Source organism: Lampetra fluviatilis, chromosome 4 (assembly GCF_964198595.1).
Source record: "Lampetra fluviatilis chromosome 4, kcLamFluv1.1, whole genome shotgun sequence".
Taxonomy (NCBI): Eukaryota; Metazoa; Chordata; class Hyperoartia; order Petromyzontiformes; family Petromyzontidae; genus Lampetra; species Lampetra fluviatilis.
Window position 1 is genome coordinate 10,100,078 of NC_136278.1, and position 25,506 is coordinate 10,125,583.

The 25,506-nt window shown below is 42.1% G+C and overlaps 1 protein-coding gene across 1 annotated transcript in view; it reads right to left on the minus strand.

Moving 5' to 3' along the window:
• LOC144931557 (heparan sulfate glucosamine 3-O-sulfotransferase 1-like) overlaps window positions 1–22,158 on the minus strand; it is a 38,834-nt gene extending 16,676 nt beyond the window's left edge. Inside the window, exon 1 of the mRNA XM_078855527.1 lies at window positions 21,797–22,158. The gene's annotated coding sequence lies outside the window, so the exon portion shown is untranslated. The remainder of the gene's footprint in view (window positions 1–21,796) is intronic.
• Window positions 22,159–25,506: the final 3,348 nt, after the last annotated feature.

The window sequence follows — 25,506 nt, forward strand, 5'->3', positions numbered from 1 at the left end:
TCAAAGAACGTCAACATTGAACTTGAATAGGAACCAGAGGCAACCTAGATTTGAGGTTTTAATCTAGATTTGCAGTTTTCGTGACTGCAGGGATCCATACTCTTTGGTTCTTTCGGTAAAGTCACGTAGGTATAAAATAAAATAAATTAAATCACGACGTTTCGGGCGCAACACAAGCGTCCGTCATCAGAGGCAGTCAATTCGCTCTAAACCAACCCACTCACAGTGCTCCAACAACGCACAAAGAGCAACGTAAAACAGGTGCGAAATACGATTTCCAATTCGAATTCTAAAAGCAGGACACAATTGCATGCGTGTCCTTAAATTGAAATACAAGAAAACCACCGTGCGCTTGAGTCCCGAGCCAAGCTGCAGGAGGAGGATGAGGCAGCAGAATGAGGAGAGTTAAGATGAACCTCAGAATCAGAATCTTTACTTAGACTGGAGGAATCCGATGAGCTATGAAGCTCTTTTTCACACATGTCCAGTATGGGCGGGTCAGCAAGTTACAACAGCAAACGCTACACAAAAAACCGAAATGAGAGCAAAATAGAGAAAAAGGTAAGCAAGTCACCAAATATTTATATAAAATAAATCACATGATTAATTATTTAGCAATACTTGTTTTATAAGGCCGATTTATCAAGCTTGGGCAAGGCAGCAAAAAAACAACAACCTCAGATCACACCACCCAGTGGACTGGCCAAAGCACCAGCCTCAGACCCGAGCAACAAACAATGGCACATTCAGTTTGACTCTATTAATACTCAAATGATACTTAGGTATGACAACTACACACCAGAAGCGCAGGAACACTGCAGGAATTGTTCTTATGAATAGCTAACACCTAGTAATGAAGCCACGTAATAAAAGCGACGAGAAATGTTCTTTCAATTCCTACTTTGAAAACTGCCTCTCTGATGCAAAACTTTCCTCCCCAGCCACGGCCCACAAACCCTTGTGGGACGGCTCATTCATAAACATGTTTGACATATTCTACTGCAAACAGCCATTGTGTGTCCCTTGCGCAGCCATTCTTGTATAATCTTACGCATTTATGCCAAATGAAATTGTCCTTGTTGTAAAATGTATTATTCATTTGTAGGGCTGTGTTGGTTTCCCTTGTCCGCTCTGACATTTATTTCGCTCAGACCTGCAAAAAACGTAATAAAAATAATTATTTAACAATAATACTCATAATGTTTTCACTTTAATAGAATTGAGTAACTATAATTGTTTTTTTTCCTCACGACTTCGTGAATTCACATGTTTTGTAAGTTCAAGTATTCGAATTAAAGATTATTTCGCTTTTTTGTACATATAATTACAACAACAAAAAAACGTTCATTTAAATGTTTTACCGGCTATACATCCAAGCTGTGTCGATGGATATTCATATTCTTAGGTTTTTTCGGTAAAGTCACGTGACTTTACCGAAAAAACCTAAGAATATGAATCCTTGCAGTCACGAAAGCTTCAAATCTAGAATGTGCCGATGGAATCTGCAGACCTCTGAAGTAGTCCCACACACATTCAGTATGCAGCTCTCGTGACAACACTGCCAAGTCTCATGCATGAAGATCGGCGGGACTTCTTGCGTAACAAAAAAAAAACAATTGATTCCCCCCCCGCCTTCCCTCCCTCTCCCAACAAGACAAGCCAACACCACAGCACAATATTCCCACCCCGGCCGTCCACTCTCAGCACGCCCACCACTGCCACTCATCAGTCTCACGGCATGCGATGGCCACTCGCTCATTATCCATCTCCCAGCTTGAGAGGTCTGCATCTGCAGTTAAAGGAGGTGCAATTGCGAGATGGCCTGCAACAGTGGAGGCGTATCTCCGAAAATACCTGTAAGCGACACCAACTGTTTTTTACTTAACATCCATCAAGGGTTCGGTTTTGCATAGACATTAACCCGTTAGACTGCGCTGTATTTCGATTTGACTATCAGTTGCTGGCTCGGGACCTATTTTTGAAAGTACATCTTTATTTGATGCTTACATAATTCCAATTTAATCCCAAACATTTCCCATCATTGCTCTGCCAGAAACTTCAGTACCCCAGCAAAAAGCAATGCAGTTTTAAAATTTGTTCACAACTGGTTAAGCCTACTTCATTCCGAGGTGGATGATTTTTACCACATTTCCTGTTCAGTGACCTCATAACATAAACGCATTAACTTTGCGAAACCGGAGTTCTGCTTAAATACAGTACATTACATGCTTCTAGCGAGTGTTTCGCAGCAACGTGTAATTAGTTTATATACAATGTCGCTCATGGTTAATTGAGGTGCTCTAGCCTGTAACGTATCGCAACATCAACATTTTCATGAAATAGGCCTGACTGCCACTGAAACCCTCAATGGTTAAAACCAGTCCAGAGGTTGCTAGCTTAAAATTATTATTTCATTGAGAAAGATGATACACTGGTGAATTAAAATGTTTTTCTTTTCTACGTGGAGACACAAAATGCAATGCTGCTTATATAATCCCACATGGGTATGCAGAGACCTCCAAGAGAGTCCACAGTTAATACTCTTAAATTACTGGTAATTGTGGATACACCATGTCAACACATGTTCTAGCTCTGCAAGGTAAATGTAACGGCTACCAATGGGCTTACACCAGGAGCATCAGTGCAGGAGCACTGAACTGTTACACTCAAGGCTCTGCAACAGCATTTGGTGTCATCCGCAGATGCATGCACGTGTGCCGAACTTCTTTCGCACAGCACGTAGCCAAACCGCGCTAATCGCAGGTGGAGGGGAAAAAAACGAAACAGATTCGGTGGATCACTGAACACGCTTGAGCTGAACCTTCTCAAACAGCATATGCAATACCCATTGGGAAGAAGAGGTTTTATTATCTGTCCAGAAACTAATTTGGTCCATTGTGCCGCATTGCTTCCAGCAAATGTGGCGATGCTCTGGAAATGCGGGTCGGAAACTCGGTCCTGCCGAAGCACTTTGTTTCTCTGCCCAAGCCGATAAATCAGCGACTGGGTGGCACCTAAAAGAGAGATTGTGCATCAGGTTGTGTTGTTCCTTTACAACTGGCCACCTTTGATTTTATCCCATCAGCAGGTGTCCTTTAGATGTATTGATGCGAAAGGTCTGAGTCTTCATGGCATTGACCTCGCAGAGATGGATTAGTGCGTTTCAGGCACTGATGATCATTGAACCCCTTACTCCGTTTTCATCTGGGATAAAACTACACTTCACACCTCATCAAGGTTTAAGCCCAGGGCGGTGTCAGCCTTCCCTGGCAACCGAGACATAGATCTGCAGACGCCTTGTCTGTGACCTTGCCGCGAGCCACCCTTGGCATATTGAGGTGGGCTCCCTCACCAGCCGTCCTCTTATCTAGCGGCAAGTCTGCAGGCAGCGCAGAGTTTCTACTCTTCGCCGCATGGTTAAGGCCGATTGTCACTTTGCGTTAGGAGGAGTGAGTGTCACCTGATATTTGTAGAGCTTGTTCCATGCACAGTCTTAAGTGTCAAAGGGTAATAGTGTGACCTTTGTAAGGCCATACTTTAAGAGTGGTGTCTCGATCAGGCTGCTGTGCATGTGTTGAAGCCCATTTTTGGCCTCCGAAGGGATTGTGGAGTTTTTTTTTTCTCACGATGCTGTGCGGTCTAAACATCTTTCACTTTGGTTCATTGTTTGATATTTTATCTTGACCGGCACATTATGTTCTACTTGATGGCTAGTATGTTCAGCTGGGGGACAGTATTTTTCCCGATAACTTTTTTTTTCAATTTTAATAAAAAAAAAACATCGTGAAATCACATATCATGTGCACACGGTCATATTTTTTTCATAATATTTTTATGGTATAAATTACGTAATTCCTCTAGAATAACAGCCCATGCTTCGTGTGTTAAAAAAAACAGCATTCTGCTTTTGAAGAGTAAACACTGGAATATACTCAATTAAATGAGTTTGCGAAATGATACATTCTGACAGGTTTGATTTAATGTTACCAAGTGACAGAAAAATCCATGTAATTATTTGACCGTGCGATGCGCGTGAACAGCATGGGAGCCATGGGAGCAACATAAACTTTATCACATATTTCACAGAGCGGCTAAAGCGGCAATCTTGTCCAATCTGATGGGATGCTGGACCCTGGCTCGTGCGAAAGGGATGTACGATGATTGGCATAGTGCTGTGATTGGCGAGTGCCCAGCGGACTGGAACAGTCCGATGGGTAAACTCAAATGAGTCTCCGTCAGGGCCGAGGTAGTTGACTGGCACTAAATACAGAGGTCCAAAGGTCTTTAATTATGCCTGGTTGGCCACTTCTGTGATGAAGCAGTAGTCGGCATCGCATTGGCTTTCTCAAACACTATTAACCTTTTCCAGTTCCGAGACGTCTGAAAGTTTCAGGGTGGGTTCCGTTCACCGCTGAATCTCGGAACGCGCAAGCGGTTCAGTGTTAATTTTATTCAAAGAGTGCCGTAGTGCCATTGTTTTTAAAACGCATTGTATTCACCGCATAGAACTGTAGCGACACGACCGCACTATGATAGCTCGCGCCAAACTATGCCACAAGCCCTCCAGAATAGCCTTGTGGGAGCCTCGGTACCGATGAAGTGATTTCATTTTTTTCTTCCAGTTCCGTTCCGTTGACGTACGCACATGTCATCGGAACGGGAAAGGGTTAAGCCGCCATAGATTTTCAGGACAACAGTTAAATGGCAGCAAGAATTGGGAAGGAGGAGAAATGCCTATCGGCAGGGGATAAGGTGCGTGACTGTCTGAAGGGAAGCTGGTCAAGAGTGGCAATTTGAGCTAGGCTTCCGGTCCAAGTTTCAAAATAATAAGTCATTGCCTCTGTGGAATATGGATAATAAATACGAATGAACCGGGAAGGTGTGTTTCATCATCATCATCATCATCAGAACTATCGAGTCATGTTCAATCCAGAACAATATGTCGCCCTATAGTGTAAGTGGCTATCTATCACTCTCACACAGGACATTGGGTGCAACACGAACATCCTGCTGGTAGGAACCTCCTGGTTACACCAGCCCACAGGAGATGATTGTGTCCGTCCGTCCGTCGTGCATCCAAAAATGGGAGGTGTGGGGCTGGGTGGAGAGGGGAGGGTGGAGAGGGGCTGGGTGGGGAGGGTGGGGAGGGGCTAGGTGGGGAGGGGCTGGTCACCCCGTGGTTCCCTTATAAAACTCAGCGTTTAACCTACTCACGCCGGCTTGTGCCCGCCCTCACAGTCGGACATATTTGCGGAATACACCACGCCGCCGTTGACCCTGGCCATTGACCGAGCAACCCAACGTCCCTACCAGCTCCCTCCACAGGAATGTGTTTTAAGCAGGCCACATTGCTCGGTGAAAGTGAAACCGCAGTGTGATATATGCCTTCGTGTTCAAGCTTTCGTGACTGCAGGAATTCATATTCTTTGGGTCTTTCGGTAAAGTCACGTAGATAGGTTCAACCTATCTACGTGGCTTTACCAAAAGACGGATAGAATCTGATATGCCTTGTTTAAATTACCGCTGCTCGGATACGTTGATCCAAAAAGACCAATTGGTTGAGTAAAATGTTGCATGATTTTGGCAATAAAACTATTAATCTGTTAAATAAATGTAGTTTTTTTTTATTGCCGGTCCTGGTGGATGTGTGCACAACATGTACACATGGGTCATGATGGGTAAGTGTAACTATAACGTGATGGGTATCTGATGAGCTGGTTGATGCATAGCTTTAGAGTCAATATCCTTTCTTTCTTCTAGGAGAGAGTACATTGTCAGGGCTGAAATGAGAGGCCATGAAAAAATTCCATCTCTCGGAATAGGTGATCTTGTGGGGTTTTTTGTGTAACACTCATAGGACTGCTCCACTGAGCAGTGCCACGAAAGTGATTGACGCCCATACGTCGATACGTTTTTATTTGGAATTCATGGATCGAGTGGCTTACCATTTTTCTACTGAACCTCTTGGCTTGGGGTGGGGAAAACTGTTGTCAGGGTAATGCGTCAAATTGAATTACTATGGGTAAGCTTTGTAAGTTGAATCTTCTTTGCTAAAACAGTATCATTGAAGAGTCAAGCTAAAGAGTGGTTTCAAAGTATATTTATTGGTGTTTTTATTGGACTCAACCTTTAACTTCAACATGTCGAAATATGACCTTATTTTTTTTTACTAAAATTGGCAACTTCAAATAAAATGTTCATGCAGTTCAATTGATCCGATTGTTCATTTATTGACTTTAAACATTGGTTATGATGATAAACTGCTCCTTTATTGGCTAAAGAAGTGTTAAAATGTTGGCTGAAACCACTGCTTATTTAGCACAAGTTTATTGTTCCACATATACATAGGAGGTACCTGTTGATTTGTAGATGACATAGATGGTTAGTGGTGGGACATGTCAACAAAGTACGTATTGAATGTATCCAATATGTTCATGACTTAACTGGCAGTGAAAACTAAATAGGATTTCACTTAACTCGAGTCTGTTTAAGCGAGCATAAGGTGATGACCTATCTCCATTGATGGACCTGAGACAAATTCAACATTTCTAAGGCAGAGTCCATTCATCCAGCAGAACATCCAATGACTTGTCACAAAGTGGTATTCATTTTTATCAACCCGGAGAGATGATGGGATAAGTAAAAAACAATCAAACTGGATTTGAACTCCAAATATTCTGACCGCAAGTCGAGTACTCTAACCGCAACTCCACCTGTAATACATTACGAACTTAAATAACAATTACAGAACAGAATGTAGAATTGCTGCAGGATATATTTTGGCAATGAAAAGCAAGTCATCAAGTAGCCAAAAACAGCATGTGTAATACATAATTCTAATATACATCCAGTAACACCTGCGAATTTCATGCTTTTATTAATATTTTGTATTAGGCTATTTAATTATTTACTTTGGAAGAGGAAAAAAAATGCCATTGCAGTCTTATTGTTGCTGAAAAATAGATACCCTGAAGAGGAGCTCATTTTAAGCATTGTAAACAGACCATTGTTAAAAAGTTATGATAATCATTTGCCATAGAGACGTCTTAGTCTGAGAGCAGCAGCATTCTCTGCTTCGAAGCACTCAATACGTGCGCGGTTATGAAGCAGATATTTAAATCCACTTGCATCCGTGGTGCATGCCGCAAGGACCAATTTCAAAGTGAAAGCTGCCTCCACGAACACATGGTGGCTCAATTGTATGAATTCAACATAATGGCATGTGTGTATTGGACAGGTGGATTGGGTTGTAATAGCAAAACATTATAGCGGCTTTTAGACATACACCAGAGCATCTCAAGTATACTTTAAGCATGTTTTTAATACAGCACTATACTTGTTTCATTGTCAGTAGACACGGGAAAGGATCCTCATCATAATATACACTACAGTTTAATAACATTGAATTTTAAAGGGATCTCAACACGTTTTTGTGTCAATTGTTAGGTAAAATTTACGGCACTTTCAGCATATCACGATCAATACAGTATGCGACAATGCGATATGATGGAGTGTAGGTAAATCTGTAGGCATGAGTTTATTATGTTTGATGTGCAATCACAAAGTATGCATTTAACGTCCATGGAAATGGTTGTTTCCATTAAAAATAATAAATAATCAAACACACGTGACAGGCTAAAACCACAGTGTGCATCGCATTACCATATTCAGGAAACTAGTTATGGCCTCCAAAATAAATTGATAAGAAAAGTTACACAGATAAGAACATTGCGAAAATCGGTTCCAAATGTATGTAACTTTTTATCATTATTATTTTTCGCATTTCACTAAGGTGCAAACCTACATATTACATCATGTAGGCTTTTCATGAATAAAAGCAAAGTACATTCATGATTTAAAATTTTCGCCACACCTAATGTAATGCGATTTCCCTCTTAACGCATTATACAAAGTATGTACCGTCCATTCAATATAAAATAAATACTGGGTTGTATAAAAAAAATTGAACGGATAACTTGTATACGTGACATTTGTGATTTGACATGTTGGTCTTCAGTGAAAATATACAACATTATGATAAGGATTTTGTATTGCATACCAGCAAGCTGAAATCGAGTAATTGCAAATGGTATATAACAGGACACTTCACACAGAATAGAGTCAACTTAAGAGCTTTGTTAAAGTTGTTCGAGAATGTTCACAATTCAGTAAAGATTTGTTTCTCTTAAATTCTCAAAACGTGTCCAGCATTGAAATGACACACGTTTAAAACTGTGGGTGGTTGCAGGACGATTCAGAAAAATAAGTAGTTTTTGCAGATCACATTTATATAAATATAAAAACCCCATCGCAGAAATTTCAATCAAATTCAGATACATAAACCTTTCGAGACTGTGAAAGCGAGGAGTTGCCATTCTTTTGTTAAACATCTGCATGGCTTGGGCTGGATCACTGCATTTGAGAAACAGTTTATATTTTCAGCCTGTAACATAAAGCTCAGCTGCTAAGCAGCCATTACCCACCGGTATGAAGAATCACGTGACCACAATAAGCATTTATTGAGTGCTACAGTGTAAGTACATTACTAAACGCTATTTGCTTTGCTTCCCCCTTACGTCTATTGAACATACACTTAAGGTCACGAAGCTTGGCTTCTGTATATTTTTTGTTTGGTGTGTGGAATTAATGGCTTCAATTAAAGTGCCAGATTCTCCCAGAGGTACAAGGCTATGAGTGTACACCCACACAAACAAGCAGCTATTAACCCTTATTACATGCAACATTGCTCCCTCTGCACATTGCATATGGAGACGTGCATGTCAGAGTATGGAAATGAACTTTAATATTTAACTTCCATGAACAATTCCAGAAAAACTATATTGCCTCTTTTCATATAGGGGATCATTGTCTATGCTTGACCGTATATCTAAAATGCAGTTTTTATTTCAGCAGCATCTTTTTTTAATTAAATACTGCAGTTGAAAGTTGTAAATAATGAATCCCATTTTTATTATTCCCTTCACATACAATTCAACCCACAGCATCTATAAGCTATTTAGTGTGGTGAATAAATAGCCTGCAGTGGCATTGCTTATGAGCTGGCACATCTAATGGAATTCTAATAATATTTACTTTCAGCCTGGTCAGGAATTTTTTGTAATAGACAGTGATAATTAGTCCTGAAGTGATTTTTTTCCCTTTTCAAAACATCACAATCTGTATTATCTTCCATTACTGAAGACTTCTGAGCATTTCATAATCTCAGCACTCGGGCTTACAAGGAACTCTTTTCTGTTTTATCCAAACGATTATGCATCGTATCATATGGTACACCTTCTTGGTTCTTTCGGTAAAGTCACGTTGAATGGAAATAATAAAATAATAAAAATAAAACAATAAAATAATTCTCACGACGTTACGGCCACAACGCAAGCAGCCGTCCTCAGGTGGAGAACAGGTCTGTCGAGAAGAGAGAGTCTGAATTTCAGACTCTGTCTTCAGACAGTCTGAATTTCAGACTGTTGTTTCAGACTCTGTTGCTATTTCAGACTCTGAATTTCAGACTCGCGTTGTGGCCGAAACGTCGTGAGAATTATTTTATTATGTTTTATTGTTATTATTTTATTATTTCCATTCTACGTGACTTTACCGAAAGAACCAAGAAGATGAAACCCTGCAGTCACGAAAGCTTTAAATCTAAATATGGTACACCTTTACACTCCGCTGAATGTCAGCTGGAGGAAAGAGTGCCCCAAAATGAGAATTCTTGATGTGGTTGATAATTTATTCGTGTCACAGAAACCTAACTTAGCATGGCTGTTGCACATCCAATCACAACTTCATGTATTACATGAAGTATAACAATATCAGTCTGCAATGAAATATGATGGAAGGATTAATGCCTCTCACTTGCCTATCCTTTAATACGCACTTGAACAACATATTGAGACCCAAACTGAAAGTAAAAATGTCGTGACAGATTTATACAGCGAAAGCCTACTTCTTAAAACAGATTTATAAAGAATTTATCAGCGAGCTGATTAGCCATTTGCATCGTGATGCAGAATGTACATCCAAGCTCCTGCTTTCAGTTGACAACTTTATTCTCTTGTATGTCTCAATTTATTTTTATTTTACATCAAAGTGTGGAAACTAGAGCAATTTGTCGCGTGTCAGAACATACCGTAACTGAACAATATTTTACTGTATATATTTGTTTTTACCCAAAGGTTCAAGAACACTTAATCAATAATAACACCGATATCTATTCGGGGGTGATGCGTCACGTTGCCTTTTAAATGTTTAATGTCACGCAGATACTTTAAAATGAAAGAAGTTATGCAATATGCTCGGCATTGCAGACGTAGCAAAGTGTAGTTAGATGCTACCAAATGCTAATGCAGTACAGTGTATAATTTACGTGTAATTGCCTAATGACAGGAACCGAGCAGACATAAATATAGCTGGCGATGAGAAAAGGTTTCTCCTCACCACAACTCATTATTTTAATAATGTACAATGTACATAGACTGTATTAATGCCATTTATATTTTCCATGGGCATATCTGCAACATGCGATTCGCTCACAAACACAGGCCTAACCGCCGGAGATGGGTCAATTGTTGGATAATGCATGGGTTGCATTTGTGTAGATAAATCATTGCGGATAAATGCAGTTTACCATCAATATGCCCATTCTATTTTCATACCCAGTGGACTACATCACCGGAGTGCCCTGTATGGCTCCCTGTGCATGAGCAAAGTAATACTTAAAACATTTAGACGGATGCACCAGTTCAGTGTACCGCAATAGCCCGGTTTACGTTGGGAATGTAAATATTGAAACGACGTAAATCGAAAATGTTTTGTTCAAAATCACCAAAATACTGTACACAGATAAGATATTGTACGGTATAATACAGTAAATATATATATATACGCAAGCAAAGTAGCTGGTGTACAGGGTAGCTGGAGGCGAAGGCTGAGAGGCGATGGAAAACGAGAAAGGACGGACCTCGATGCTGCCAGCGACGTAAGTGTGGGGTTGAGGCGATGCAAATCGGGTCGCGGTGTTGATAACAAAGTGGTGACGTAGTTGCGAAACGACGTAAAAGGACAAGACGTAAATCGGGGTATTGCTGTATGAACGGTCATCATCGCCGTACGTATATAGTATGCAGTGAAAGGTGAAGGTGGTACTCAACCCCGCATATAGTTGTCAGCGGATAGTTGGTTGTGCCGCAGAGAGACCGATCCTCACCTCAAGAACGCGAACTTTGCACCAACTGGCTCAGGCCTGCCAACATACGCGAGTAAGCCGTCTTATACAACGACCTCTGTACACGGCAAAGATGTGCACATCTGCTAATGCTGGTGCACACACACACACCACGGCGGCCCATGAACGAGCGCTATTCAAATCACTTTTAAGTACAAATCGCCAACGTGGTATGTGTCATTGGCATGCACACACAGCACACACTTTGTCTGGCTTCACCCGCCCTTCACAAACAAAGACTAATCGTGCATATCAAGCAAAGTGCGTCCAAAAGAAAATTCTTATGCACAAGGCCATATACAAACTCTGGCAGTTGACAATAATATTATTTAACCTTGTAATGTAATGGCCTGGCATGGTACACGTCCAATGAGTGGAGGTCAGGGGTTGCGAGTCACGCAATGATGGAACCGCCATCTGCGAGACCTCCACCATGGTGTCTGTAGATGGCAGTACAGAAAGTAAGTATCTGCTTGGGATCACGTGTGAAACTTGAGTTGTTCACTGCTTGATATGGGTGGGTTATCCACCTCAAGCAAGACCCCTCCTACAAAGGTCTTGAGATTCAGTGAGATTTAATGGAATAAATTATTAAAAAGTGTCCGACTGCGTTGGCAGCAGCTCACAAGCACAAATAACAAAAACTCACATTCATTAATTACGCTGCCCTGAAGAGAAACACATTAAATGAACTATGTTTTGGGCAAAATCTCTATTTACCCGTGGGCAATAAGGTGTGGGTGTTATATTTATTAAAAATGTGCTTTATTTTTGTTAAATACATCTAATCCAGTCTAACCGAATGTGGCCAGGCTTTGGTGAGGTCTTTGTCCAATAATGATGCCACACTGAAATCGAGGAATTGCTCCCGCAAGATAATTCCCACTGACGTTACTCACTGGCCATCGAACCACCTAACACTTTTCATAACCTTTTGTCACAATGAAGCTTGTGGTCTCCCTCCATGTTGGAAGTGCAACAAATTGTATAGAAATAACACCCAATGCCTGTATATAGAAGATATACAAATTCACTCAACTTTTCATATAACGCATGTATTAATGGCTGAACATTAATATATCTGAAAATGCAAGTTTGCACGACTTAGAGGGATGGTTGTTTTCTTAAAATCAGTGCCAATAAGTAGGCATTTATAAAAATGTCTGCTTAATAGAAGGTCAAAGTGTTGTTGTAGTAATTGGTGTGTTAAACGGAGACAAGTTAAGAGTGCTTATCCTATTTTATAGGCACTTAACATAATGCACCTTCCAATGACTACTGTAATTATGTTTTGTGTTGTGTAGTTGTGTAGTTCCCATTGATGACAGCACAAAAGCATTTGTCTAGACAAAGAGTTATATTTAAACATTTCATAAAATCACGTAGCACTGATAGTCACTTACGACCACAAAGCTGATCGGTTTAGGAACACTAGTTGGCAAAAGTACAAGGGTGTGAGATTGTCTGATTGTTTTCAAATATAGTTGTGCATCTTTTGAGACAGTAATGCAGGCCACTAGGCACCGATCGCAGAATTTTTCGCGCAATCTCCGTCTGGAAATAGAAGGATGGAAATCATTCTGTGAAATGCAGGGGGGCATTACGGGCAATGAAAATGCCTTTCCCACCTAAGCCAGAAAACTCTTCAAAAGGCACAAAACCTCAACAGGGCTTGATAAAAGTGCACATTCGGGTCCCTGAAGCATTCCGAAATGGCCAGCAAACAACATTTCCCACATCGATTTGTAATTACGGGCACAGAAACACAACAGACGTCCGGCTTGCCACCGGCCGCCCACAGACACTTAATCCTGTAGTGGTGTGAGGCATTGATCGCAGCGGTACACCCTGGGGGGGGAGGTAGAGTGAGGTAAGGGACGTCGTCCAGCCTGTCACCACTCTGCGCTCTTAATGGAATTCTCCATATTAAATCTCCTACACCTGCAGTGGGCCTCACTATAACCTCGAGTGCAAGCACAGGTGTTGGGAATTAAATTGGAAGCATTCGGTTTTTGTGTGCGCGGGAAGCGACAACCTTGATGAATGATCTTGCTTATGGGTCAGCCACTGAATAAGACTCAATGACTGTCAGAGCGAGATGCGTGCCTTGCAATGCAGCCATCCGAGAGCCGTGGATTCATTCATTCACCTGCAGTAGCTAAAGGCAGTGTGTGTGTGTCAAGTAGTTGCTATATGTTCACCACAAAGGGAGCAAAAATATATGACACGAAGCATTTCCAAAGCAAAATAAAGTGAAATGTGCATTAAAGTGTTTAATGGCGGGGGAAGCACAAATGTTTTCAGTCTGTCCCATTCACATTTAATATAAAATTATTTTACTTGACCTTTATGAAATCGTGCTAGCTGCCCTTAATGATCAGTTTTATTTTTACAATAAATATTGCATTATTTCTTTTTTTTTCTTCATATAATTACTGCACTGTTCCATATACGATATTGTATTGGAAAGGTAAAGGTGCAGCCTTGTAACATCTTCATGGGACCTCCTTTGCCAGTATAAAAATTTGAGAATAGGTTTTTCCCTTTTTTTTCTGGCAACAAAGCAGGTGTTAAGATGTTAAAACACCAAACTGAAACCTTTTGCAAGGAATCATGTCTGCATTAACCACATATACTTGTGGTGAACATGCAAAAAAAACTCTGATAGTATATGCATTGTCTTTGAAATGGATTGGTCCACATCAGACAGCTTTCTTTCGAGCCTAGTCTCAAACAGTGTTAAACCAGAGGACGCCAAAAGGCGTACAGCACAAAGACAACGCATTTACTAACAGATTATGTTTTTTTGTTTGCATTTTGACCACGAGTATTGTGGTTAATACAGACATGATTCCTTGCAAAAGATTTCAGTTTGATGTTTTAACATCTTAACACCTGATTTGTTGCCAGAAAAAAAAGGGGAAAACCTATTCTCAAATTGTAATATCTTGTTCACACCACTGCAAGCGGATGGGCCTCCACTGGAGGGAGATCCAGAGAGCCCCTCCACAAGGTGTTTAGCCTCCTGTTCCATGCTCGCCAGCCAAACGTACTGTAAAGCATGTATATGATATGAAACTGGATGATAGTGTTGAAATTCTGTTACTCTTGGTATTCTGGTGTATTAATTCTGGTAATCCCATGTCATGCTAATGCCCTGCCTGGTAAACCAACGTGTCCGCAGAGAATCGAGGAGTTTAATAATGAAATGAATACATTTACCGATAAATACCCAAATAAATATGCTATTTTTCGAAACCTTCACAAGTGAAAGCAATATTTTAATCCATAACGAACATTACAGATTCAGTATCAGAGAGACGCATATATAGCACTATGTAATACTGGTAGGAACCTCCTGGTTACACCAGCCCACAGGGGATTATTGTGTCTGTCGTGCAGAGAGGGGCTGGGCGGGGAGGGAGGGGCTGGGTGGGGAGGGGCTGGGTAGGGAGGGTGGGGCGTGGGAGGGGTGGGGCTGGTCACCCCGTGGTGCCCTTATAAAACTCAACGTTTAACCTACTCACGCCAGCCTGTGCCCGCCCTCACAGTCGGTCATATTTGCGGAATACACCACGCCGCCGTTGACCCTGGCCATTGACCAATCAACCCAACGTTCCTACCAGCTCCCTCCGCAGGAATGTTTAATTTTCTGTCAGAAGGTAATTCCATCTTTTAAACTATTATGCTGAATATTTGTTTCCTGATACTTCACATGGGTTAGACTTTTAAGATTAAGTGCCCTTATTAGATGGTGGCAGTGTTCTGTGCTTGATAACCCAGTGGTGTTTAAAATGGGGAGATTGTTTCCATTATCTCTAGGTCTCTCTGAGCATGTGTACATTCCTGTAAGGAAATAGAAGAGTGAGCTACTCCACATTTTAATATAATGTTATTACAGTCTTATATCAGCTGCAACCAGAGAATTTCTGCCGTGGGGGGAATTATCCAGAGCCAGCCATAAGCTTGACAGATAGCTTTAAGCAGATAAGCTTGAAGGAAATTATACCACTTTCAGTTTGATGATGATTGATGATAATAGTGATGACGATGATTGGTTCTCCCGTAAGATAATGATTTTTTTAAGGAATATAACACGCCACATGCTTTTTGTTCACATTCAGTGTTGAAACCTTGCGATATTAATGTTATTTAACTCATAGTAAGGACAGACAAAAATCACACACAACCATAAAATGATACAAATCTCCCCCTATAGCCTTAACAGACAGTTAGAGCATATGCTCTTAAGCGTGCACCTATGAAGGCTAGCAGGGCACACGAGGGGGTGAGTGGACAACACCACGCCCAGCTGCCTTTGTCTCCCTTGTGGCAATGTTTACACACCGCACCAGGTACTCATTTGAGGCCAAGTCGACCTAAGGGGGGGAAAGAACCGGTTCAGATAATCGTCACTGGTCTTGGCCGTGAGCAGAAATCGAACTCGGTCACAGGGTTTATAGGGCAGTCTAGCGCTAACCACTACACTAGCGCTTCCCAGATAAGTAAACGCACAACCATTAACAAACATGGAATTACCCCAAGGGACAAGAGGAACACGTGGATTATGGAGCAAATGCAAATCAGAGACATTAACCTATTGACTAATAAGCAAAGTAAAAGGGGCCTTGGACATGACACTTCACTGGAATGGATGATGGCTGATGGACAAGACTGGTGATGCAATGGCAGCCAGAGGGAGAAGAACACACACACACACAACCGAGGAGAAAACTGCTGCCGAGATGCGACGATGAGATCAGTTCACAGGACCATGAGGGATGGAAATGGGAGGGGGGGGGCTTCATCAAGCAGTGGATAGAGAGAAAAATGATGACGATGTCAAATATGAACGAGGGCAGCGATGTGCTGTAATGGAAACATCGTAATCTTAACACTTTGGGAATTGCCCATGTTCAGAAAAAGAGAAGGCAGGTAACATATTGCCACCATTGAATGAGTATTACTGGTACAACAAATGTGGAATGTTGCAAAAAAAAAAATCGTAATCAAAGATGATGGGACCGAGTTGAATAAAAAGTTTGCTAGGAGTCGTATTTTAACAGGCTAACCTGGAAATGTGGGAGACATTACTTCAGTTGGCCATCTGTTGTACAGTGTACAATTAATATTTCTTGTCAATGTGACGCAGGCAAGAGGAGGCAGTAGTATGCCAGCAACCACTTCCTGCGTTTACAAATGCTTTGTTTACTTGCGGTTTGTGTATTTATTATTCGGCTTTCAGCTGGTTTTAAATATGCTGCATTGCTTTCAACGTAGCCAAATTAACACAACTTGCGAACTATGTTTGAATGTGTAACAATTACGTTATATGCCGAGTGGCACAGTGGAAGAACATCTGCAATCACTATCTGAAAGTTATGCTTCTAATTTCAGTCATGGGTCAACTCAGCCCGTGTTCCTCCTCTGGTCAGAAGAATGAGTACAACTTTGTGAGAAATCAACGGAAATGGGAAAATTCCACTCCTGACTCAAAACTTGGATATGAGAACTGCTTCATGCACATTTAAAGTTTCGACACACACACACTATTAAGCCAATTGAGTAATGTATTGTCCATAATATAGGTTTCTGGGTTAGATCACGTAAATATAAATGTGTCGTTAAACCCGCCACCACCCGGCACAGTCAATAATATTGGTCACGAAAGCCTACATGTTAAACTGTGTCATTATTCTAAACAAATGTGCACGATGCGCACGATGCGGGGGTGGGGGGGGAGCTGTGGCACAGCAGGGGGCGCAGTTCTGGCCATCGCTGGTATCAGAACCAATCCCCGGCCCTCAATATAGTTTGATGAGCCAAAATCATGATTGGGCTGAAAATAAACACTCCGCTACCATCATCACCATTATCTTAGTGTCACAACTGAAAAAATCTGTCATTACATATAGTGGATTAAGTGAGTGGAACGAGCAGCGACTGATATCTAAACTGGTCATGGGTATCCCTTGCTCACTCTCTTCTCCAAACTCGCACTGACCAACCCGGTGAAGTATGGTGGAACAAAAAAATTCCCATGACTGACAATGGGTTTGAGGAAGCCTTCATTCAGCAGTGGATTGACAAAGGGCTGTACATTTCCATGTATTTATATTATTCATACGTACACTGTGAATGCTGTATGAAGTTCTGTCTTTTGTTTACAAGTTCCAGTTGAATAGTTTAGCGATTCCCCCACCGCACACTCATGATCAAAACAATGATCTCAGCCACACAGCGTGACAACTGCACCTTGTGGTACGACACAACACATGCAGCAGCACGCTCTTTGTGAAATAAGGCAGCGTCTTTGCTCGTCAGAGGCAGAGGGCCAATTTGACAACTTTGAAGATGAGCCTCCCTTTCAAAGTTCCGTTCCCTGACCACCAGTGGTAATAATTCAAGATATGAAGGCAGGAGGTAGAGAATGGTTACGCACCGCTGGGATTACCGGCATCACTGGGACCGCCTTTCTCTCATTACAGCTGTGATTAACAACAAGGTGCATCTTAGTCCTTTAAAGTCGATTTCCATATGGTGTTTTAGGTCTACTTGTGTTGGGATCTTACGTAACGTTTTTCAGACAGCATTTTAACATATAAAACCCTACTGGGGTGCGTAAAAAAAACATTTCTACTGGATGGTTACTGCTTCGTCGGAAGCGAAAAAAATAGGTCATCCTATAAAAAGGCTGAATGCGGATGTAGAAATGTGAATTTTCACCACGTCGCTGATGAGTGCCAATGGAGATGATTCCCACTAGATTCCCAATGGTAAATAGTGGCCAATTAATTTGATAAGACTTGTTGTGCTTTGAACTAATGTATGGGAATTTAACATTGTGATCTCGCTTATTTTAGCACAATACATTTTCGACTTAAATTATATAAATAATGTAGATGTGTACTCAGGCTTAAAATTAGGTTTATAAGTATTTTAATTAGGGCCATTTAAGGACGTACATTTTAAAGTGTATTACATTTTTCACTTCAGAACGTGATCAGGAAGCCTGCAAAGCTTGACTCAAGATACATTAGGAAAAAAATCATGTTTTTCTAAACGATTGAAAATCTGCTGGCGGAGGAGGATGAAAGTGATGAAAGAGAGGCAGAGGAGAGCACGTTGGGAGTGTTTTTTGGGAAGCTGAACGTGGTAATTAAAAAGCAACATGCCATTTGTGCCGAAAAAGGTCGTGTTGTATCCATTGTACGCCATCTTTTGCTGCCATGGATTAGAAACGTGAATTTTAACAAAGAAAATGGAAAACAAAATTAAATTCGCACAAAGAAGCATGGAGAGGCACAGGCTTAGTATTACTTTGAGAGAATACTAGCCAACCGTGCCAACCGATTAGCATGGTTGACTACGTGCTGTGCGAAAGAAGTTCAAACATACGTACATACATGGATTCAAGTACGTACACAGGTTAAAATACATTATGAACAGTGGGCTTGGGCAGGACCCACCTTTAAAATGGATAATGGCCGGTGGACAAGTCTAATCGTGGAGTAGCTGCCAAAGGAGGGAACACACCCATAAGAACATTTACCATGGAGATGGAACAATAACATCGGCGTGTGTGCAGCAGTTAGGTGGATTGTTACATTGCAATACTTTGAGTGATGGCTGCAGTTTGGTTTAGCCTTTATCTAGCAGTGGATAGATCATGGCTAATGAAAGATTATGAGTTTGAGAAGATAAAATGGTGGTGCTACACGAACGATCTCTAAAACAAGTGTGTGCTATGTGTGTGCCTGCACGTGCAACTCATTTAAAACACACAAAAACTGGATAAGAATGGAGTCTTGTTACAAAAAAAACATATGATCTACATAAAACATTTTCGTAAAATACATCACACTGAGAATATGCATGCTCTACATAACTTTAAAGTAATTGTACCGCAAGTGTTTTATGGTTTCAAATAAGTGTGGAAAAAATATAGAGGGCTTTGCAGCACAATATATTCAAAACGGTTATCCTTTAATGGGCATATCCTTTAGAGTTCAACTTTGGATTAAAGTCATAGATACTCTGAGCTTCCTTTTCAGGCCACTACGCTTGTATCAAAGTTATAAACACATGTTCAGTCCATTATGCAACAGAAAGAGAAAATAAACAGGGTCGTTTGGCTTTGTCTAAGAGCACACACAGCATATCCCCAATGCTTAAACGGAACTGGGCAAGTGATGTTTGTGGGATTCCCACGGGTCCAAGACAATCCAGCGTGGCCTTATAGGGTTAAGACTCACAAAAGAAACATGTCAATTGATAAACCACATTCGTTAGATTGGAAGCGACATTTTGGCAAAAACATAGGGACCAGTCAGCCTTCTTCAAAGCAACACAAAGGAAACGGGCTGCAGCATTAGGTTGTAATAGTATGAGTGATTCAATAAATTGGCGGTATGTTGGTAAATCATGCTACGTGTTGGGTTCTTATGGTCTAATGTGTTTGTAAGACCAATTAGTGCATCTGGCATGCATATGGGGTTGGCATCTGGCACGGTGTATTATTAACTTGTAAAATTTCACCGGCCGATATCAGAGAATTTAAAGCCAATCTTTTTAGTTCAGTCTGTCTGTATGTTTGCAGTTTAACTAATCGAAAGAACATGCGATATTTTCAAATCTGAAGCTCATCTGTAGCTCGTTGGAAACAGAAATGCACTCTTACATTGAGCCTGCTAGTATGCCATGTGTAATATTGCCACATATACAGTAATTTACCTTTCATGTGCCAGCTGTTACAAATCATCACTCTCATCACTATCTTTCCAGCATCAGCTGCCTCCCAGCATCCCAACCACCTGCTGACTCCAGATTACATAATGCTTGGTGGTTTGACTCGTGTTATGGGATCCCGTATAAGTCCAGGTTGCTGGACAACAATACTTTGTTTTTGAATCCGCAGGCACATTTCGAAATACCTAAGAAAATATTAAATAGATGGCAGCAGGTCTGGTGGATTAAATCAAACCTGACGGTTGTCAGGAAGTTTTAAGCGTGTGCAGAGAATGAGGAACAAACTCAGGGCATTCAACAGATAGTTTATAGGCAGAGGCGCCGTGGCTTTGTGCTGCTATTTACGCCTCCTCGTCTCTTTCCCGTCAAAAAATCGTAAAGAAAAAAATGCTGCCGATGCTGCTGCCAGTGTCTCTCGCAGTCAGGAACACGCGTGCAGCTTTACCGCCACAAAACTCGACGCTCATAGAATAGGCGGTGCGTCAAGGAGAAGCGTCTGTCCCTGCACTGTATCACTGGAGGCGACACGGCGCAATTGTACACATTTCCGAGGCGTTTTATGCCAAACAATAATCTTGTGACAGAGAGTAAAATTGCAGAGCACTGGGCCTGCGCAAATATAAAATAATTTTGGAATGTTCCGAGGATAGCAGGCGGGAGCTCCGTGGAAGCCCACTGTGGCTCCTGACAGGTCATTTATCAATAATAATATGCTGTATGGGCTGCAGAGTAAAAATTGTTTTTACGTAATGACAGAGTGACAGCCGTTATATTTTACGTGTGTGGAAATCTTTAAAGTGCAAGCTGTGCGCGCCTGCTGTTGTCCATTTAAATGCGGATGCATACTGACAAACTCACCGGAAAGTGTAGCCGAAACTCTGGAAGTCTAATCCCCAGAATAGCGATTATGACATCACCGCAAGTCAAATCGTACATTATAGAATGAATGTGGTGCCGATGGTAAAATCGCAGAGTCACGAAACGCTCGTTACGATGGCCATGGGTATATAGCCGTTACAAAGCTGTAAAGGAACGACCAAAAATAACTGAATAGGAAAACATTTGATGGTAATGATGATAACGAGGAGTATAATCTTCTACCGCACACATGTGACAATGAGCCCGAACTATTCTGTCAGCTTTATTAGTAAAAAAAAAAATTTGTTGTGGCTTTAGTCATACGTAAAAAAAATCAGTGATACTAGAAAATTGTGAATACTACAAGGTGAATTTATCTCGGGTGTTGTAAATAATAACACCGATCTCAGTAGGTTGTGTAATACTTTATGAATTGCGCGGTATTCATAATTGACCAACTGTTCATAAATACATGAGAACGTTGATGAATATGAATAGAACACTAAAATATACTTAATGCCACTCAATAGCAACTTTAAAACGTATCCTAACTACGCACACAACCGCGACTATGCTGCTTCTGAGGACAGCTGAACGAGACCATCCTTTCCCATTAACTGAAACGTGTAATTGAGTACAGCATGAGCGCATGCAAAACTGGCATTAGCAGTACTGCACTTGTAGAGAGGACGCCTCTTTTGGTGAATTAAACACGAAACAAAAACGCGCATTTTCAGTAGTTTTTTTAAACACTACCGCTGAACTTGATCTACAGCAGTTATTCATGCAGCAGCAATCGTTTGCAATTAGGCAGATTTTTTAAATATTTCTGTTTGCATCAACTCTTATATCTCTTACATGGAATGCTTCAACCCCAAGAACAAAATGCATAAACCGACAAAAAAAACAATTCTCACAGCTAGCTAAATATATAGACGAGAGAAAACTTACCCAGGTGCTGCTGTTGTAGAGTCTCCTTCAAGCCATATGGGCTGCGACACCGGAATAATTCAGCACCCCCCCCCCAAAAAAAAGATGCGCCCGCTCTTGCGCTGGGGCTCGCTCGCTCACTTCACGCAGAGAGGGAGACCAGATCGACCGCAGTCGACACAAGGTAAGAAGTGGGTGCCTGTCGTGAACAAGTGCAGCGCTCTCTCCTCCTCCCTGCGTGGCGGTGCTGCCGCTTGCCGCTTCTTCTCACTGCAGTATTTGAGAACAGCAGCAGCAGCCGCGCGCTGCGCTCGCTCGCGGCCACGAGCCTTAGACGGGAGCAGACGCGCGGAGCGGTCGACCTATACGCCCGCACTCATGGGACGCCGACAAACCAATCAGCACATCCGTCGACTGCTCTTGCCTCCCAACCCCCTACCACCACCACCGCCGCCGCCACCACCACCACCTCGCTCACTCGCCATCAACCCCATCCGCCCACCCGCACGCCCGCACTCCCCCTCCTGCCTGCACGCCCGCCTCGCCTGCACCCCCTGCCCCTCTACCACTTTCCATTTGTCTTCGTCTTGCTTCCTTCTCCCTCCCGCATTATTTTTTTGACATTGGCGAGATATGCTACATTTATTGCAATCGGGTAACATTCCCCGCTTTGCATTTTGTACGATGATGTATATATGCTGATGTCCGTTATTATCATTATGTATGTTGCAGTTTGTGTGCACCCTTTTGATGCAATACGGTTAATGATATTTAAATGGTTATTTCGCAAAACGTGATTGTGTATATAAACGCATACTGTGGGGATTTGTAAGTGTATGTCGAAACGTCTCTGATGAAATGTGGGTCCGTGCAAATCTTAATTGTGTGCCTGAGTCCCTGGTGGAAATTAAACATTCTTGTAGCAGGGCCCAGTCTATCAATAGGTTATCTACTGTTGGCACGTATGTGAGTTAAATAATATACTCTATATGCTTCACAATAGATATATTTGATGAGGATACATTAATAAAAGATGGACTCACGTCAACCTTTCCAACTCAGAGGCAGATCTAGAAACTCTTGGAGGGGGTGTGAGTCATCCCAACATTTCCAACTTTTTAAATCGGGCCTTACATTAATAATAATAATAAAAGCGATCTCAGTATTTTTCTTGGTAAGTATGAATAAAATACCAATTTTAGTTGTCTCTGTGGGGGGGGGGGGGGCTTCACCCCAATTTCCCCCTGCCTTCCCATTGGATCCGCCACTGTTCTAACTTTACAAATTTTATTTTCCCACTACCTTACTGACTGCCAGCGCAAGATGGTAAATGCATTAGGTTAGACTGAATCCGCTTCCAAACATTGTATCCACTTTGGAACATTTGGTTTAACGTCGTCGTCAATATAGAATATTCTGCTTGGAATTGGGAATCGTGGATTTGTTTTATTTCTTGCATGAACATATGTCTCGCTGTGTGCAGAATAGAAAGCATTCCATATATAAAACGGAAAGACGCATTGCCTACCTCTTATTGACTGTGAGAGGCACATCCTTGTGAAGGTAACTATGTTTTTTCTACTTCCAAAATATGAATCTGTGGCGACCTTCCACCAGCAAGAGTGATAATGACTTCCAGTTGGGGTAAAAAGAAAGTGCTTTCCACAAATGAACCACGATACCCTGGTGATCTCGTCAAGAAGCATAAACCGAGATTCGGTCACACCCCGCCAGCAGCTTTTGGCTCGCCATCGAATAAAGACGGGCACACTTCATCGTTCGCTTACATATGTAGTAGGTTCGAATTAGGTGCACACACACACGGCTTGGAGGCAACACTATTTATTAAACGGTACGTAACATAACACGGTACATAAGGTGGTGACCACCTTCCTCAACTCGCTAACACTCTGGAACACGACACAGACTGGACCAGGCAGGCAACGGCCTGCCTGGCCCAGGACGACGACTCGGGACTTGACGACCGATGATGTCTTCACTTTGGAGTACAGTACAACAGCCTCGCTCTGCGTTCACACCACGCTTATATCTGGTTCGGCGTGGCTGGCTCCGCCCCGGCGTGGCTGGCTCTCTTCAGGCCACGCCTCCCTTCCCAGGACATGCCTCACTTCCCCCACCTCTGGGAAGGTCCGGATCCCTCCAGCACGTGACCCCCCAGGCACCCCCTTGGGGCCCCCAGCCCTCGTACAGGCCGACACAGTAGTGACCATTCTATGTCACTACACATATATACAGGGTCAATTTCCATATCTGACCGCGTGGAAACAACTGGATGCAAAACGTCTGCGCTGGAGGCTTTCCCTCCCTATTAAGTTGGAGGCGAGCGTGTGCTGGGAAATGCAGACCCACAGGCGTTGAGCCGGATAAAGTGCTGCAACCACAGTGCAAATCTGCCAATGCAATTGCAGGGCTTATTCAAATCCAATCAAAGGAGCTGCTGATAAGTTCAAAAGCTCGTCCAGCCAATCAACACGTTCATTAAACTAATGCAGATGCGTCCTTCATGTCAAAAGATTGCAGTCATGAAATTGAAAGAAAAAAATGAATGCAGAATAGCCGTACAATTCAACAGGCAAACCAAATACGATATGCGATTGGAATTAGAAAATATAAATTCTGGCTGAAAAAAACTGTATTTTTCTGAAATATTTAGTGTATTGAGTTATTAGGTCGCTAATAAAATCTCACCCTAAAGAAAAACGATGATATCCAGTACAGTATATACAGTCACATGTATTCAGCCCTCTTACATTGCATGTTCATCCATACCCCAAAGCTTGCCATGCAAGTCACATTAGCCTCATAGTCCAAATGGAATCCACATCTTGTCTACAAATGCACATCCTTAAAGTGTCTTGTAAGTACGTGGGGAGAATTCATGTGAAAGGCAAAAAAATGTACAGCAAGAACCCAATCAATGACACACTAATGGATTCCAAGGGCTTATATCATTATGGTACACATTTGAACAAACGCTATATATGTAGAAAAAAGGGAGAAAAAGTTGGAAAGATTGTGGGTTAGAATTAATGCTTATGTGTGGCACTAATTAAGCCCGTGCTAAGCTTGAACACTTCCTGTGTGTGTGCATGCGTGCGTGAATGCATGTGAATGCGAGTGCATGTCAATGCGAGTGCATGTGCGGTGGCATCCAGATTTGTGCGGGAAGCGATGGTGCTGCGGTAAGAATGCGTTCCGTTATCGAACACAGCGACTCGAGTTGAATTCTCGCTCACGTCCAACATCGGAGGCGAATATCCGAACTGGTCTTGGACTTTCCCTAGGTCAAACGAGCTTAAACGAGTACTTTGTGCGGTGTGTAAACATCAGCTCTCGGAAGACAAAGGCGGCCGGGCGTCGTTCTGACCACCCACTCCTTTGTGTGCACGCGCCAGTCTTTATAGGTGCTCGCAAACAGCACTTGCCCCAACCGCCTGTGCAATAGGCTATACGGGGTATCTTTGTTATTGGCTTTTCCCAGCCTCCTCTTTCACGTGTGTTTTTTTTTGCGACACCTTTTACCCCATGCAACTGCGCTGACACGCGTGTGATCCGCGCAGCCTCCACCACCCTCTCCACTGACCAATTCACGATCACTCCGCCCCCAAAACATGTTCAGCTTTCCAACAACCAATCCCATAAAAGGAGGCTAATTTACTGAACAAATGAAATTACCGTTCTCCTGGGGAATCCCTTAACAAGCTCTTTCT